The sequence below is a fragment of the Schistocerca nitens genome, chromosome 4, assembly GCF_023898315.1.
Source record: "Schistocerca nitens isolate TAMUIC-IGC-003100 chromosome 4, iqSchNite1.1, whole genome shotgun sequence".
NCBI lineage: Eukaryota > Metazoa > Arthropoda > Insecta > Orthoptera > Acrididae > Schistocerca > Schistocerca nitens.
In genome coordinates, this window is record NC_064617.1 from 143,638,973 (window position 1) to 143,658,045 (window position 19,073).

Here is a 19,073-nt window from a genome sequence, read left to right on the forward strand (position 1 = left end):
AACTGTTTATACCCTGACCTTTAAGATGATTCAGATGACTTCATCTTTATGCAAGATGGTGTCCCGCCTCATTTCTCCAAGTACGTCCGACGTTGCCTGAATGACATCACTCCAGGACATTGGATTTGAAGAGGAGCAGGAGAAGATGAACATTGCCGGTGGCCTCCCAGGTCTCCATACCTCACACCTTGTGATTTTTATCTGTGAGGTTACGTAAAAGATCGCGTTTTTATCTCCCCCACGGCTGACACTCTTGAAAGTCAGCGGCAACGCATTACTAAAGCTGTGAATTCGATAACGAGAGACCAACTGCTTCGTGTGTTTCAGGGAATGAGCCACCACGTAACACATGGCGCTTACGCTGAATACGTAAAAATTTGAACTTTTCTCTTTGCAGTAACGTTGGAACAGTGTCTCTGTCTTTTGTCGTTTGGAAGCAATAAATGTTTGAAACCTGCTCAAATGGTTCTGAGCACTATGGGACTTAACTTTAAGGTCATCAGTCCCCTAGAAGTTAGAACTACTTAAACCTAACTAACCTAAGGACATCACACACATCCATGCCCGAGGCAAAATTTGGAACTGCGACCGTAGCGGTCGCGCGGTTCCAGACTAGCGTCCAGAACAGCTCGGCCACCCGGCCGGCTGAAACCTGTTCTTTCTCTTTGAATAGCCCTGTACTGTCTCTGTCGATGTGTGTCGTGGTTTAAGGTACGTGGGTACCTGCAGTGTGCGAGACTAGTCGGCCTAGACGTACGTGGGTAATGTCCCGCTGTCTTTGCTGGACATCCGTTGTATTGCAGAAAGGCACCAACCCTAGCACAATGTTTCGGTTGCTTAAAAGATTGAAGACTTTTCTGCAATTTCTGCGAAATAATAAAAGAAGAAGGAAATTATGATTACAGGAGTAAGTTAAAAACTTCACGGCAGCGCGTTCATTGTATACAATGAAAACAGCAAGTTGCTGATCTACTGCCTGTGTTTACACAATATGGCTTCATCTCCTGGTATCCCATAGAAACTGACAAAGTAACTCGAGAAACAGAGTATTCAACCTTAGTTTTCACCCTTTAGCCATGACTATTCGTAATGTCCAATCACTGTTATTATAATAATAATGAGCATATGGCATTGGTGGCCGGGAGACCCCTCGCGGGGCGGTTCGGTCGCCGCTCCACAAGTTCTTTAACGCCACTACGGCGTCTTGCGAGTGAATGAGGATGAAATGATGATGAAAGACACACAACACCCAGTCATCTCGAGGTAAACTAAATTCCTGACTCCGCCGGGAATCGACCCCGGGCCCCCGTGCGCGGGAAACGATATCGCTACCGCAAGACCACGAGCGGCGGACAATCAGTGTTATGATCTCCGATTACAACACGATTTTTAGCGGGGATTCAAAAACTTAGAGTCAATAAGAGAATACTGGTGACTTATTTTGTAGTATTAACCGCTTATTAATTTTAGAGAAAAGCAGCGAACTGGGCACGGACTAAGTTTCCTTCTATTTGCCTATTTAATATAATATTCGGATTCTATGTATCTCTGAACATGTCAGAATTTTTCAACCTTTGCTCGATTTCTGCATCTGTTGTACGAAATAGTTGGAATTAAGGACCGAAATTCGGTTATCTCAGTAACTGTTAGTTTGAGGGGCTTTAATGCTCAGATTATGCTGGCGTGAAATAAAAAACGATAGAATCGAAAACCTGTTGATTTATCGATAACCGCCATCCCTAGTTAAAGGTAGTAGGTGATCGTCTCGCTGGGGTACACGTTCTTCCAAGAAAATATGATTCACAACGGTACTTTCGATTTCTGCGGTAATGTCTTTCAGTACTACTTGAGGTTCCCACTGGGGAAAGTGGTACATGTACTATGAGGCACAGAATTATTTTTCTGTTGATGCAAGACGACGTCTGGCGCGCCATTATGCCCCGACGAAATATATATGCTCCGAATGACCTGTGTTGTTCTCCAAGATCACCTGCATTCCCAAATGGCGGGAACGACTTCAGAGGTACCCATGACTGGAGTCGTAAACAGCGGATTGAGGTACACCATCCTGCATTTAAAAGACTCAGTGAGGTTTCTGGGAGTTATTTTTTTACTCCAAATTGTCGTGGTTGCCACACCTGTGAGACCTGAAAGCCAGAGAACCGTAAAAGCAACATGATGAAGTTCCTTAGCCACAGGTCTTGGGGAACAGACAGGGCGCGTCTGGTCCACTTTATAGGACTCTCCCGCCTTCGCAGCTAGACTTTGATGGCACAATTTATGCATCAACGAGGCCTTCTTATTTGAAGGTCATTGACGCTGTCTAGCATGAGGGAATTAGGCTGCCACGGTGCTTACAAAACCAGCCACATACCCAGTTTCTGTGCTGAGGTTCGGGAACCGCTACTTACAATCTGATTGCAACTCCTCATGCATCTAAGTTAATAGCAGCACCGACTTACCCGCATACCATACCGTTGCTCGTCCGTCTATTTTTAGATATAGTGCATTACAGGACAGATTGTACTCCTGCAACTCTTTCTAATACATAATTTTATGATATTTTAAAGCAGCGCCACGACTCCGATGGTTCCTCTGTTGTTTTCCCGGATCATGTCCTCAAGATCCGAATTCCTCAATACCTTACTCTCTTCGACGCAGAATTACATGCGATCTTATGGGCACTGGAGCAGATGAGACGTTCTTCCGGTGCTAAATTTCTTGTCCCGATTCTCTGAATGCCCTTCCATCTCTACAACATTTGTGCCCAGCAGATAATGAATCCAGAATGTCCAGGACGCCCTCCTCCAACTACAACGACTCAGGAAGGAGGTTTCCGTCCGCTGGGTACCAGGGCACGTGGTTATTGTGCGGAACTAAATGGCGGATCTAGTAGCCGAGAAAGCGTGTGCTATCCCCATTCATGCTATATCCCCTCTATTTCGATCCAGAGTTTTGCGTTGGCGGGAGGATTAATGACTGGGAGTGACAGATAATAAGCTCCGTCTAGTAAAGCCCACAACTCGACCGTGGGATACCTTCTTCCAGCCACGTCGACGAAATGAAGTCTTCCTTACTCGTCTTCTCATAGGCTAGAGCCCTATGAAGCATAACATCTTGCTCCGGCGAGAACACCCTACAAAGTGCGGTGCTTGTGGCGTACACATCACCGTGCGCCACATTTGAGTGTACTGGGTTTTATTTTCCGACCAGTGGACTGCGGCGAATTTGCCGACGGATCTGCCCTCTATTTTAGGTAACGAATGTGGGGGAGTTTTAAAATTTTGTGAATTGTGCAACATTTTTCCCAAGGTTTTAAGGAGATGGTTTTAATGTTAACAGGGTGACGGGCTTATCCATGTTTTTTGTAAGCGGTCAGCCACTCACATTTTCCTGTGCCTCTCTTTCCGCTCTTCTGTCGTTTTACTTGTGTTTTGATCTTCTGTACAACACCTTTTAGTATTTATTCGTTATCTTTGCGCATATGTTACCATTTTCGTGAGTTTATTCACATTTTTTTTCTTTTCAGGTGTGAGCACCCGTAAGCTCCAAACACACACACAAACTCAAACACAAACACACACACACACACACACACACATCGGATTGACAGATAGCAACAGGAGGACAACAACGAGGAACAGACAGGTGGACATGGCATAAGCAAAGTTCAGTGATCGATCCGGAGAGAGAGAACGTGAGACGTAAAGAAAGTGGAGACCAAGAACCAACGGTGTGTAGCGACGACTCGACAATAGCGACGCGAATACACTGTTGAGCCCTATCGTGCCACGTCTACAAACGTAATGGTGGCCGTGAGTTCTAGCTGGCCAGCGGAGTGATGTGTGGCGTCGGGGCACTCACGGCTGTAACAGCAATACTCAGCGGCCGAGATCCAAGTCCATGCTCGCCGGCGGGCTTTAACGTAAGTCTAAACAGGTCATAAGAAACAAATGTTATTACGATCTCGACTGGTGTTTTAATCAGAAACAACTCAGGTATTTAAGACAGCTGATTTGGTTGCAGAGACTCCATAACTTCCTCATAATTAAATACAATTTACTATCGTTGGTTGCATGATTGGGAGTGGGCGGGTATGGAACTGACCAACCTCCGTCCAAGAGTGGTGTGTACAGTGGTAGAGATATCCATTGAGAACGTTTTCTGGTCTAGTCGGGATATATGCAGTACAACAGTAAAAGCGAGAAGGCTAAGAATATAATGGATATCTTTTGTACCGTCAGCAATAAAATCAAGATGAAGGAAACAAAGAACTCAGCAGGTGGGCGTCCCCAGGGGTCCGGTAACGTCGCACCTACAGCTGTCCCACCCCTGATTCATTACAACCAAGGACGCCGACTTTGATAGCTTTGTAGTTGTAGACAATAAACAATGGAGATTGAAGATGTTATTTGGTTATCAGAGCGAATGCTTTTATCGAGAAAGAACAGGCAGCGGAGGCGGAAAATGTCAGTGATTGCAGTGACACAGTGAAATTGACTGGAATTACAGTCTATCTCCTGGTATTGGCTTTCAGAGGTAAACGCTGCATGTGGAATATCAGTGAAATGATGGTATGGCATTATTGACCGAGAGACTCTGTCTGAGGCTGTTCTGCCACCTGGTGCAAGTCTTTCTATTTGAAGCCTCTTTGGTAACTTGCTAGTGTATATTTATTGGAATGAAAATGTATCACCCTACTACCAATACTTGGTATTTTTAAAATATAGAAGAGTGTGTCAACAGTCACAGCATTTCTCATTACGCAGGGAAGACTCGTTTTCCAAACCCACAGATGGAATCGAGTATCACAAAATCGTCTTCATAGTAATTGAGAAACCTAAATCTACACTGAAGAACCAAAGAAACTGGTACACCTACCTAATGTCGTCTAGGGCCACCGCGAGTGCGCAGAAGTGGCCCAACACGACGTGCCATGTACTCGACAAATATCTGAACTTTTGCTGGAGGTAATTGACACCATGAATCCTGCAGGGTTGTCCATAAATCCGAAAGAGTATGACGGGTTGAACAGCAAGTTGCAAGACATCCCAGATATGCTGAATAAGTTCATGTCTCGGGAATTTGGTGGCAAGCGGAAGTGTTTAGACTCAAAATAGTGTTCCTGGAGCCATTCTGTAGCAATTCTTGGCATGTGCGGTCTCGCATTGTCCTGTTAGAATTGCCCAAGTCCGTCGGAATGTACAATGGACATGAATGGATGTATGTGATCATAGAGGGTGCTTATATAGTGTCACCTGTCAGAGTCGTATCTAGACGTATGAGGGTCCTATATCTCTGCAACTGCACACGCCCTACACGATTACAGAGCCTCCACCAGCTTGAACAGTCCCCTGCTGACATGCAGGGTCCATGGATTCATGAAGTTGTGTCCACTCCCGTACACGTCCGTCCACTCGATTCAATTTCAAACGAGACTCGTCCGACCAGTCAACACGTTCCTAGTCATCAACAGTCCAATGTCGGTGTTGACGGCCCAGACGACGCCTAAGGCTTTGTGTCGTGTAGTCATCAAGGATATAAGAGTGGTCCCATACCGACGATGTTTCGTTGAATGGTTCGCACGCTGACACTTGTTGACAGCCCAGCATTGAAATCTGCAGCAATACGTGGAAGGGCTGCACTTCTGTCACGCTGAAACATTCTCTTCAATCGTCGTTGGTCCCTTTCTTGCAGGATATTTTTTAGGTCGCAGCGATGTCGAAGATTTTATGTTTTACCGGATTCCTGATATTCACGGTACAGTCGTGAAATCGTTGTAGCCGAAAATCCCCACTTTACCACTATGACAGATATGATGGTCCCACCGCTTGTGCGGCGACTATAAGACCTCGTTCAAAGACTGTTAAATATTGATAACCTGCGACTGTAGCAGCAGCAACCGATCTAATAACTGCGGCAGACACTAGTTGTCTCATATAGGCGTTGCCGACCGCAGCGCCGTATTCTGCCCGTTCAAATATCTCTGTATTTGAAAACGCATGCCTATACCAGTTTATTTGGCGCTTCAGTGTATATACGAGGGCGGTTCAGAAAGTAACCTCCGATTGGTCACAGTGCGGGTTGTGGGGGGAGTAGCGACGCCACCTGTGCGTTCACGCACTCAAAAGGTCAGTCGGCATCAACCCGTGGTCGAGTGAACGTTGTACCTGCGCTAGTTTAGTTTTTGTGGCAGTTTGAAATGTGTGCTGCAATAGAAAACCCCGCCAAATGTGAAGTGCGTGCTGTCATAAGGTTTTTTTACAGCCAAAGGATATTCTGCAGCAGCTATTCATCGTGAGCTTTGTGCCGTGTACGGACCAAGAGTTATGAGTGAAGGAGTTGTCCGTGAATGGGTACGTTTATTTAAAAGTGGACGAGAAAACGTTCATGATGAAGAGAGGAGTGGTAGACCATCATTGGTGACTGACGAACTCGTTCAGGCAGTTGATGCAAAAGTTCGTGAAAATCGACGTTTCTCAATGTCGGAGTTGTCTACTGGTTTTCCACAGATTTATAAGACTCTCTTGTACGAGATAGTGACAGCAAGATTTGGTTACCGTAAGTTCTGTGCACGACGGGTGCCCAAAATTCTTACCGACCACCACGAAACTCAAAGAATGGCCTCTGCATTAGACTTTCTGTCACGTTATGAGGACGAAGGAGAACCATTGTTAAACAGAATCGTGACCGGTGACGAAACCTGGATTAAGTACGTGAACCCTGAGACAAAAGAACAATCAAAGATGTGGGCACATTCAAATTCGCCTACCAAACCAAGAAAAGCCTCGCAAGATTTTTCTGCCAGAAAACTGATGGCAACGGTGTTTTGGGATGCCAAAGAGGTGTTGTTGGTTGAATTCATGGAACGTGGTACGACCATTAATCAAAACGTGTACTGTGAAACAATAAAAAAGTTACGACGGGCTATACAGAACAAACGCCGTGGTATGCTGACTTCCGGTATCGTTTTTTTGCACGATAACGCCCGTCCTCACTCTGCTCGCAGAACAACGGCCCTTCTTGAGTCCTTCAAGTGGGACGTTATCAACCATCCACCTTACAGCCCAGACCTGGCGCCAAGTGATTATCAACTCTTCATGCATTTGAAGAAATGGCTCGGGTCACAGCGGTTTGATGACGACGAAGAGCTCAAAGATGCGGTCACAGGCTGGCTCCAGGCACAAGCGGGTGATTTTTATGCAGAAGGAATTTCAAAGCTTGTGAAGAGATACGATAAGTGCCTCAATCGCTATGGAGACTATGTAGAAAAATAGTGCAAAGATGTAGTTGTAAGATGTATATATTAAAATATTTTTTATTTAACTTGGTGTATTTTTTTAAATCAACCGGAGTTTACTTTCTGAACGGCCCTCGTACATAGTCCGGAACTCTCTTTATGAGGTGTCTCGCGATATATACGTGGGAGGCAGGAATGTACTGTTTGACCTTACCAGGAACGTACTGTGTCTGTATTTCAGCAATAAACCTTACCGCGATGCACAGCACCGCTCTCAAAGCACCTAACACCAGTGTTTGATGAGTATCGCTGAGTCCCTTTCGTGTTTACTAAACGGACAGATGACGAATCGCGCTGCTCTTCTTTACATCTCCTCGGTTTACTCTATCAATGCTGTCTGGACCCGGAACGAAGAAAAAATAAGTGTCGGACGAACGACGTTTTGTACAGTACCTCCTTAGTGGGTTGAATGCACATCCTGAAAATTCTGCCAATGAATCTGTTTGGTATCTACTTTTTCTGCGATTTTTATTATGTTATTAATCCACTTTAAATCACTCCATATACGTACTTCCAAACCTTTAATGTATGTGACTGCATCCAATGCTTACTTTTCAAAAGTGTTGGCTAATGGTTCAAATGGCTCTGAGCACTATGGGACTCAACTGCTGAGGTCATTAGTCCCCTAGAACTTAGAACTAGTTAAACCTAACTAACCTAAGGACATCACAAACATCCATGCCCGAGGCAGGATTCGAACCTGCGACCGTAGTGGTCTTGCGGTTCCAGACTGCAGCGCCTTTAACCGCACGGCCACTTCGGCCGGCTTCAAAAGTGTTATCGCGCAATAATGGGTCTTTCTACCTATTTATGCGTGATTGTTACATTTATGTATGCTGTCTGTCAATCTCTGCAGCAATCGTCGATTCTCTACAGGTCTTCCTGTATTTCGATGCAATAACCTAGCGTTGCCATTTCTCTTTAGATAACAGCTTATTATGAAAACGACCTTGTGGGCCTTTCGACGATATCTGCTTGTCATTTACGTATGTTATTAATACTAATAGTCCTATAACACGAAGTTATTGTGTTTCAACATTTCATACCCTTGAAGCGTTCGAATTAAAAAAAAAAAATTTTTGGCTTAGCTGGTAAGCAGTAAAACGATGATTACAAGTCGCCAGTAAACTCACCGGTAGGCAGTAAACTGCTAGTGTGGTTACTACCTGAGCGTAGTTAGTGATTGTAACGAAGTGATTTTATCTATAGGAATGTAAAAGAGAGAGAAAGAGAGAGAGAGAGAGAGAGAGAGAGAGAGAGAGAGAGAGAGAGAGACAGGGAACTAGCCCATTCTGCTGTTGGGTTAACTGAGTTCCTCCAAACGCTGTTAGATGAGAGTAAAAGCAAAATTAATTTTACGATTATAGACTGTTTGTGTCATTGGTGAAAAATTATTTGTCATAGCAGTAGACAACTGTTTTCCTAACTTGTAAAGGGTCGTTTGAATCATCCAAAACCGAACGTCGACTTCGACTAGTAAAGTAGTGACGTGGTGTGTAACTACAAACATGTGAGAACAGAGACAGAAAAGAACGCAGGGAACCTTCTTATAAGGTAGCGCTCTCTGTTCGGTACACATTCCGCAATTTATTTTAAATTAACTTCGCAATGAGGCATAGACCTGAAATTTTAAACGTAGCACAGAATTAGATGACAATGCTATATTAACTCACTCACTTGTCTGTCTGTTCCACGTAGATCCCACCGGCGGCGGAGGGTGGGGGGGAAGGGAGGGGGAGTGAAAAGGGGTGGTAAGGCCAGCAGGACCGGCGTGTTGTGCGGGTGGTATCGGAATGTGTTCCAGGCGGTACGCGTGGAACTCGATGACGGTCGCGAGCGCGCACTGCCACATCTGGAACGCTCGTATAGCCTTTGCAGCGGTGGACACACGGCGCTACAGGGCCCTGCCCACCTTGCGAGCCAATTAGAGCCTCTGACTTCACTACAAAGCTGGCAGCGCCACGGCTCTGCCTTCAGCTGTGTATTCGTTTCGCTCTCGTATTGTTCTCATTACATACCGGTTGTTTGGTCTCAGATTGCGCTACACCTGAGGTTTTCGCTCACAGATTACTCGTTTGAACTTTGTTATCCTGCCATGCCATCTCCGTTTTCCATTTTCCTCCGGTTCAAAGGTCGCCACTGTGGAAGGCGCCTGGCCAGTGCCAGTCTCTGCTGGTCGAGTCTTACTGATCATAGATTACTGTCGTAATAGTTCGCAACAATGAAAATAATTTTTTTTAAATAAATAATAAAAAGTTTATCTTGCTCCCTCCTTTTTATTATTTTTTTAGGAAAATAACATAGGCTCGATATGTTCATATGTTATCTTTACAACTTAAAACTTATACTAGGTATTGACAAATGGTTTTTAACTTATAACACGATAACTGCAAGCTTTTTTTAAACCTTCCAGGTGATGCAGTTTTTACTCAAAATAGAATGTGAAAACCTGATAAAGTGTGGATACCGCAATAGAAAGCTCAGTGTGTGGCCTGGTTCATACAGACGAGGCTCGATACCCAAGGCCAATGAAAGTTTCGAACTCCAACTGTTCGACTTGGGATATGTCATTTACGGAAACAGGCAATCTTCTCCATAAAAAGGGGGCGGTTCGACCATTTGATTCAGGCGACAACGAGGACAAGGTATGGTATCGATGTTTCCGATGCCACAGCGTAGGTTGGCACTAAGAGAGCGGACGTTCTACACCGACGACAGCGCCCTCTAGCCGACGCGGTGCAGTTCTACGAGCGCCGCTCCACTTTCGCCCCAGTTCATGAAGAGCAGAGGCCGAGAACCATCGCTTTGGCTTAACTTGCTATTGAGACTTTCCTATCTGGACTTTAGCGGCACTCCTACGTGCTCATCACCTAAAGTTATGTAATATGTTTGCATATGTTTATACACTAGTAAAAAACCCCTTTTACTTTACTTGCAGTACCGACGTGCTTTACCTGTCCTGTTCCTACTCGCTTCCTTCATTCGACCTCTTTTTCAGAATTCAGGAGCAGACCCATGCGCCGCCTTCCAGGCGGGATACAAAACAAGGTATGGAAGGCGTTCGCAAGGTGTCCATCAAAATGGTGCGTACAGCAGCCAGAGACCTGGAAATGAAACGATCAACAGTGGACAATGTCTTGCATAAGAAGTAACGCCCATATCCCAACAAGATGCAGCTACTTAAACCGTTAGCCTACGGATACAGCCCAGCGCGAACAGTTTGCAGAGGGAATGCTAGGCAAGAATGACGCAAAGGATGATTTTCCGGAAAAGATTCGTTTCTATTACGAGGATACGTTTCATGTATCCCGTTGACTGAATCGTCGTAACGTTCATGTATGGGGTTCACAGCATCCTCATGTTACGCATGAAGTGGAAAGGGGCAGTTCCAAGATTAACATTTGGTGGGGACTGATCTACAACTGCATCACTGGTCCATTCTCTTTCATCGAGTGGGCCGTCAACAGTGATGTTTACCTGGACATTTTACAAACGCCTGCTGTGCCACAACTGAAACACTTGCTGCCTGATTTCATATTCCACCAGGATGGGGCACCTCACCGTTGGTCCCTAAATGCTTGTCAATTTCTAGATGAAAAGTTTCCGGATGGTGGATTGGACGAGATTGTCCAATTTGATGGCCGCCACGAGCCTCTGATCTCACACCACTAGACTTATTCTTGTGGGGTTTTGTAATCTAGTGTACGGAACTAAGGTAGAGACTACAGGACTAGAAGGCATGCTTTCGCAATGCATTTGAACATGTCACGTGGAAAGCTTGAATTGTGCGTGGAGTGAAATGGAATCCCTAGTAGACATTATCCGTGCCACTAAGGCTGCACGTATTGATGTGTATGAATTGCAAAGACGAACTATGGACAACCCGTACTATTCATAGACAAGTATAACACGGTTCTCTTTAAGATTATTAGGTGAATATACGCAGAAATAAACTTGAAATTTTACATACTTCTGTCTTATAATCTCCTCAAAATGTTTAAAAGCCACTGATAAATTTCACACACACGGGCTAGAAAGCAGAAAATAATTATTTTAATAAAAATATAATAGAACGAGATTTTCACTCTTCAGCGGAGTGTGCGCTGATATTAAACTTCCTGGCAGATTAAAACTGTGTGCCGGACCGAGACTCGAACTCGGGACCTTTGCCTTTCGCGGGCAAGTGCTGAATAGAGCACAGTTTTAATCTGCCAGGAAGTTTCAAAAATATAATACTTTCTAAATCAAATTGAAAAATATGAACTAACTTATCTCAAATGTATACAGACTGAAATCCCCCTGCACTGAGTTATAAAAATATGTGATGTGGATTTTTAATGGCTATGAAAAAACTTCTAAGGCTTTATAGCGAAAAACATGGGGCGCATACAGTACACAACTGGTGCATCAATGGTTGGCCTCCTAACTATTACCTGTCCATATACCCCACGTTTTTCGTTATCAATCTTTCAAGTATTTTTAAAGCTATTAAAATTCACAACTCCGAATTATCAGAACTACGCGTGTGGGATTTTGAATCTGTACGAGGGTGGGAGAAATTATTTTATACTTTTCAGTCCGATTTTAAGAATTCCATATTAAAAATTTATTTTTATTAAAATAATTATTTTGGAGTGTAGGTTTTGGTCCCCAGAGTGATCTGCAGCACAGTCTGAAGTTTAGGTCGGGCTGGAAGGTGACAGGTCAGTTGCGATTTGCTGAAGCCGCAGAATATCATTTTATGAGAATCAGTTTAATATCCACGGTGGAGCTGGTAGCAAAAATTTTCTATGTTATTTCCCGCATTGCCAAAGGTCTTCCGGCGATTTTCATTTTACAGGACTGTACAAATGTTGCATATCTGTGTGAATCGAACTGACATCCACTTGAGACCTATTCAGTCCGCTTCCCGACAAACACAATTGGCTCTGTTGTGGTACTAGCGTATGTTTTGTGGGCCCAGTATGTGCCGTTGCTATCCTTGTTCCTTGAGTTCCACAAGGAAGTGTTGTAGACCAACCGCCCTGTAGCATGCATTCCACTGACCTCAAACTACCGCCATTTGCGACCTCTCTCAAGCGCGAGCTCATTGGAGGGCATGGTGGAGATCTGTTGTGTTTTCTGATGAATGCCGGTTCTGCCTCTGTGGTAGTGATCGCCGTGTGTCGGTTAGAAGGAGGCCAGATGAGCGCCTGCAAGCAACCTCTGTGTGTGCTAGACACACTGTATCTACACCTCGAGTTATGGTTTCGGGTGTGTTTCCTTATGAGGGCAGGAGCACCCTTGTGGTTATCCCACGTGTCCTTACTGGAAATTTGTACTTCAGTGTGGTGATTCGAAATTGTGTGCTGACATTCATGAATAGCATTCCAGTGGGTAGTTTACACCAGTAAAACGCTCGCCCACGTACCGTTGTTGTAGCCCAACATGCTCTACAGAGTGTTAACATGTTGCCTTGGCCAGCTCGATCCCCAGACCTGTCTCCAACCGAGCACATATGGGACATCATCGGACGACAACTTCAGCGTCATCCACAAACAGTATTAGTCGTCATTGTATTGACCATCCAAGGGAAACAGGAATGGAATTCCATCCCAGAAACTGACATCAGGCACCTGTACAACACAATGCATGCACGTCTGCGTTCTTGCATTCAGTATTCTGGCGTTACACCAGTTATTAATATGTCACTGTACTTCCCATTCGCTATAGCGCATCTTGCACTTATATTAACCGATGATATTGCATTGTTAATCACTTAAATATGTTACCCAGACAATGTATTCCAGAAATTTGGTTACTCTACATTACTTCTTGGTGTCGTGATTTTTTTCTGTCTGTGTTGCAAACTTTACCGCAAAATTGGCTTCCAATTTCAGAAACCATTTAAATATTTCACCCCAGTACGATTAGTATGTGTTGAGAAAAAGGGGTGTTGACTTTGAGAAATAATATATATATGATTATGAAAAGTAACGGCGATTGATCCTCCTTTGCAGCCTGCTCGAATTTACTTCTACATCTTTCTGTGTCGTCGTTGTCACTGTAGAGTCTTGTACCAGGGGAAGCAAGAGAAAGGATATTGTTTGATGGTCGGTAACCTCTTTCTACAACTGCACACGTGTATTAACAGGGTTCTTCCTTAACAAGAACAAGAGGCTACTTATCTTTAAGCTTGCATGTGTTGTGGTGCAACCTCTTCCATAGTAGTCCACGTTGGCCTCAATGCTGGTGAGGTACAAGTCCCGCTATAAATACAACAAAACTCTCGTAGCTGGTGATGTGAACTAAAAGACGCCAACTAGAATAGTGACTGCGCTAGTAACTGCGACTGACTGCAACTGCGACTCGGTCTGCGACTGGGGTAACTGTCTGTGACTTGACTGTCCCTCTGGTCCGTGGCAGGGATCTAAATACTGACGGTAGAGATGGCGTTGGCCGCGCGTTGCTTGCAAGTCTGTCCTTGGCCTCTTTCCGCATAGGCGCACTTGATTCATCACCTATTATCCTTCTTCTATCAACCTCTTTGCCGATAGGTGTGCTGGCGACAGCTTATGCCAGCACACGTCTGAAGAGTTCTGTCCATTAAGAATGACACGCTGCATGTTGTGTTTTGTGTGCAGTTATGTACGTATTTCAGAAAGTGATTAACACTTATCGTCCCATGGTGAGACAAATACGTAACAGGAGTATCGCACTGTGTGAAGGGAGCTCATGCTCCCTGTCGCCCATGGTCAAAGGGCTGCTGCCGGGATGGATAATGGGTGCAGCAAATGGCATGAAAATTCAAAATGTACTCCACAGTTTAAGTATGTGGAACGGTACAATTCTCGAGGGGAAAACGTCTGAATTTGCGAGCAGATTATCAGTGAAATTCTGGTGACACGTGGACTAAATACTGTATCAAGCAGTAGTAAAACGAATCCAATAATTTGACCAAGGCTGCACAGATGTGGGTTATGCTGATAGGGAAATCTCGATGTTTCATCGTGCGAGTTCCACCTTTTCGGCAAGATGACAGAAACATCCGAAATGGGAGAGATTTTCCAAGAATGGGGACGTTCACACTGCTGTTGTCGAATGGCTCCGTGAATAACGAGCGGATTTCTATCGCCGAGGAACTGAAATATGGGTACAGTACCCTGAGCTTTGTTCCCAGAGGATTGCTGGCGATGTAGCATTATAGTGTCATATATCTGTGGCACTCTGAAGCTTAGAGAAACATACAATAAAAGTTCTTTGGCCTACCGTGATAATGTGTGACTTACTTTTCGAAGTCCCCTCGTAAACCTCTTGGCAAAGGATTGACTATTAACCTCCACTTTTACACGCATTCTAGCACAAGGAGGCTTAGATTCTTGAGATCGTGCTCCAACGTGGCGGAATTGTGACGTAGGGTGCTAGCATTCAGGAGGACAGCTTTCCAGAATTTGTCCTGACACCATTATGCAGGCTTCCATTGTTTCCACCGGCCGCTGTGGCCGAGAGGTTCTAGGCCCTTCAGTCCGGAACCGCGCTGCTGCTACGGTAGCAGGTTCGAATCCTGCCTCGGGCATGGATGTGTGCGATGTCCTTAGGTTAGTTAGGTTTAAGTCTAGGGGACTGATGACCTCAGATGTTAAGACCGATAGTGCTTAGATCCATTTGAACCATCCATTGTTTCCGAAGACAGCTTAAGGATAACAGCGGGATGGTTATTTGAAAAGAACGAAGCTGATTCCTTTCGCATTCTTCTTACAATCCGAACGTGCAGTCCTTCTCTCGTCGACAGCAGAACGTTAGCCGTAGCAATACCAACGTATTTTATGTAAAGCCCGTAACCAGGTGAAGGGGCGCGCTGTACCTAATGACCACCCTAAGATATTGAAAAGAAAAGTACAAAATTCGTTAACTTTTGCAGAGATAATAACAACAACATTTTTAAAGACGTACAGATGTGTTAGCAATATCCTGAACATGAAAATAAATTTTAGCACACTCCAGGCAACATCAAGCTAACAGCCTTGCCGCAGTGGTAACACCGGTTCCCGTCAGATCACCGAAGTTAAGCGCTGTCGGGCTGGACTAGCACTTGCATGGGTGACCGTCCGGTCTGCCGAGCGCTGTTGGCAAGCGGGCTGCACTCAGCCCTTGTGAGGCAAACTGAGGAGCTACGTGTTTGAGAAGTAGCGGCTCCGGTTTCGGAAACTGACATACGGCCGGGAGTGCGATGTGTTGACCACATGCCCCTCCATGTTAGCATCCAGTGACGCCTATTGGCTGAGGATGACACGGCGGCCGGTCGGTACAGTTGGGCCTTCATGACCTGTTCGGGAGGTGTTAAGCAACATCAACGCACTGTCAGTAACGTGTACTATCTGGAAGACGGGGGGAGGGGGGACGATTTATGCACTTTTTAAAGAAATACTGTTGTGTAAGTAAGGTTCTGACTCTGAAGATGTTAAATATGACGTTCATTGGAGTTAGTGACGGATACTACTAGGAGTTAATAGGTTAAAGACACTAGATATTTTTTTCAAAATTTTAAAATACAAAGTAACTGACTGGATTGCAGCATTTTCAAAACGTATACACGAAATACCCTTCTCCCCTTGGTATTGCGAGGGTCAAAAGCTAAACTGCGATCCTACCGAACATGCATTGCGCCATGCCGATTCGTTTCCCGAACCTCATTACGACACAGGTGGAATTTTGTTTGCCGTTTCTTCTTTTAAAGTTAGTGCTATTTATTCAGGAATCCGGCACACAGTAGACATCTGTAGACCTCTGCAGTGTTTAACGGCAAATGCCACATCGGTTTTATCGTAATTGAAATCCAACAGAGATATTGCTAACTTCATGCTACGCGTCGAAGAGCCTAAAATAGGACAATTAGAGTCCATTAGGTTTGATGCCCGGCGCTAAGTGCGTGGTAAGATTGGCAATTAAAGTCTGCTTGCTGCGATTGCCACATAATTTCCACTGGATACGGGCGGCATTGAAATTCGCACCAGAATGGTTAACAGATACGCAGCCTCCTGCGTTGTTATTTCGTAGAAACATTCTCCTGAAGTGCTGATTCTATTTATTTTCGTAATGAATATTTCACTTTCGATTGGTCAGTGAAACGACACGTTTTCCAGACTTGTATTTCGCAAGATCCTCTAGATAAATTACGTAAATGACCTTAGTTTTCCAATTTTCATCTGTTTAAGTTCACTCGGGCATTAGGTTTCTACGTACTGTGCTTTCGATCACTATTTTTAATGGAATCTTGTCAAAGAAATATTAAGATTTTTGCCATTCCTCACTACGTATGAGGTCCGCAATCCATTCATGCACACAGATGCAAATTTCAATTTTTGATAACCTTATCTTTTAACAGATCTTTCACTTATTGCTACTTATTTTATGTTATGGAGTGTTCGGTAAACACATACTGTATGGATTTCAAAGACTTCACGGTTTGGAACTTCAATTGTATATCTTTTTTGTGGACTATCTAGATGGACAACGCATATTAATAACGTATCATACCTCCCTGGTTTTGTAATTTTTTACTCGCGCAACTAAAATGTTTTGACCATTAATTTTATAATTAATTATGCATATTATATAGGAAACTACATTTTGTGTTTGTGGAATGTGCCCTCTGATAGTCACTGGATATTCTGTAATTTTTAAGACCTTGACGCAACATGTTATTGTGTTGCGAGGCCTAAGAATTTACCAACACGGAAATCTATATCATTTGACTCTATGATCACCAGAACCAGAACTTTTACGGAAATAAGTTTCGTGAATATGGAGAAGTGAAGGATGCAGCAGCTGAGCCACTTCTGTCCAAAATTGAGTGCGTATTAAACAGCACATGTCATACTGAACAGTACAGTGTATCACAAAAAGTGTTAGGGTTATTTGGAAAACTTGTTTTACGTGTCTCTTTCTGTGACACACCTTTGTCCACTACCAGTGGTCCTGTAAATGTAAATCTGAACTACGAACATAAAGCCGGAAGAAGTAGAATATTGGCAGTTTATGCTCTAATTGATAAACCAGAAGCAGTTCTGAAAACTAACTCGAGAGGAAACCGTCAGTATTTGTCATAACTTGTCTAACTAGCTTATTTTATTACTAGTAGTACAGGGGCAGCGTCTTTGAGAAGCAATCGAAAAGTCCTGGGTCCCGGTTTGAACCTTGCCACTATTTAAATTTTGAAAAAAATCGTCAGCGATGGCGGCAGAAGACTTCCGGTTTAAGAAGTCACCCTCGTTCTGCCAGTGGCGTTGTCAAAGTAGGCAGAGGTACGGACAGAAGTCCTTTGCACTCTCTTGCCCTTGGAGTGGTAAAATACCCATAACAAGCAGAAGAATCAGCAGTGATCAACGGCATGAGAATGCGGAAGGCAATGAAACCACTTCATTAAAGGCACATAATGTGTATCCACAGAGAATATGGCCAGAAATTGTAAAAATGTTCTGACGATCTCTCAATTGACAAATGATTCCGGACTCGTCCCCCATTCGGATCTCTGGAGGGGACTGCCATTAGGGAAGCTAGTATGAGAAAAAAATTGAATTACCAAGGAAAGGGTAACGTTCTACGAATCGGGGAGTGGAATATCACAAGTCTGAACGTGGTAGGCAAGCCAGAATATCTTAAAAGAGAGACAATAGCACTCAATCTCAATGTAGTGGGGTCAGTGGAGGGAAACGGAAAGGCGACAAGAATTTCTGGTCAGACAAGTAAAGAGTAATATCTAGCAGCGGAATATGGTATAAAGGGAATAGCGTTCGTTATGAATAAGTACGTACGGCAGAGAGTGAGTTGCTATGGACAGTTCATTTATAAGGTTGTTGTCATCAGAATCCACAGCAAACAAACACAGGCCACAGTAGTTCAATTATACATGCCGACGTCTTAAGCAGAAATTGAAGAGGTAGAGCTTGTGAGGATACTGAACAGAGACTTCAGTACGCATAGCGAGATGAAAATCTAACAGTCATGGGGGATTGGAATGCGGTTGTAGATGAAGGAATAGCGGAAACACTTAGGGGAGAATACAGGCTTGGTTTTAGCAATAAGGGAGGAGAAAGATAAACTGAGTTCTACAATAAATTTCAGCTAGTAAAGCGAAAACACTATTCAAAAATCACAAGAGGAGGACGTATACTTTGAAAAATCCGGATAAATGGTAAGATTACAATTATATTGCATTTGTCCGGGCAGAGTATCCGAAATCAGATACTGGATTAAAAAACCGGGCGTGAGTCGTGCTTCGGTAGCTCAGATGGTAGAGCACTTGCCCGCGAAAGGCAAAGGTCCCGAGTTCGAGTCTCGGTCGGGCACACAGTTTTAATCTGCCAGGAAGTTTCATATCAGCGCACACTCCGCTGCAGAGTGAAAATCTCACTCTAGATACTGGATTGTAAGGCATACCCACGACAAAATATAGACTCAGATCACAATTTAATGATGGGAAAGAATATGCTGAAGTTTGACTAGTCAGGAAGAATCAATGTACAAAAAAGTACTAAGGAAAGAAGGGAGACACCTGAAGTTATCAGAGACTATAATTACTGCTCAATAGGAAGTTAAATGGACACCACTAAAAAGGGCACGTACCAGGAAGGTAAATCCTTGAAACCACGGCTAATAGATGATATACTTAAGGTGATCGCGAAAGAAGTATGTACAAATTTGCGTACAAAATTGAAGAATATAGAAATGCATGTCAGAAATGAAATAAACCGATAGTGCAGGGAAGCTAAGGTGAAACGACTACATGAAAAAT

General features: G+C 44.0%; 1 pseudogene; it reads left to right on the top strand.

The window, feature by feature from the left end:
- The first annotated feature begins 15,293 nt into the window (after nt 1–15,293).
- On the top strand, nt 15,294–15,411 carry LOC126254019 (5S ribosomal RNA; annotated as a pseudogene).
- The last annotated feature ends 3,662 nt before the right edge of the window (nt 15,412–19,073 follow it).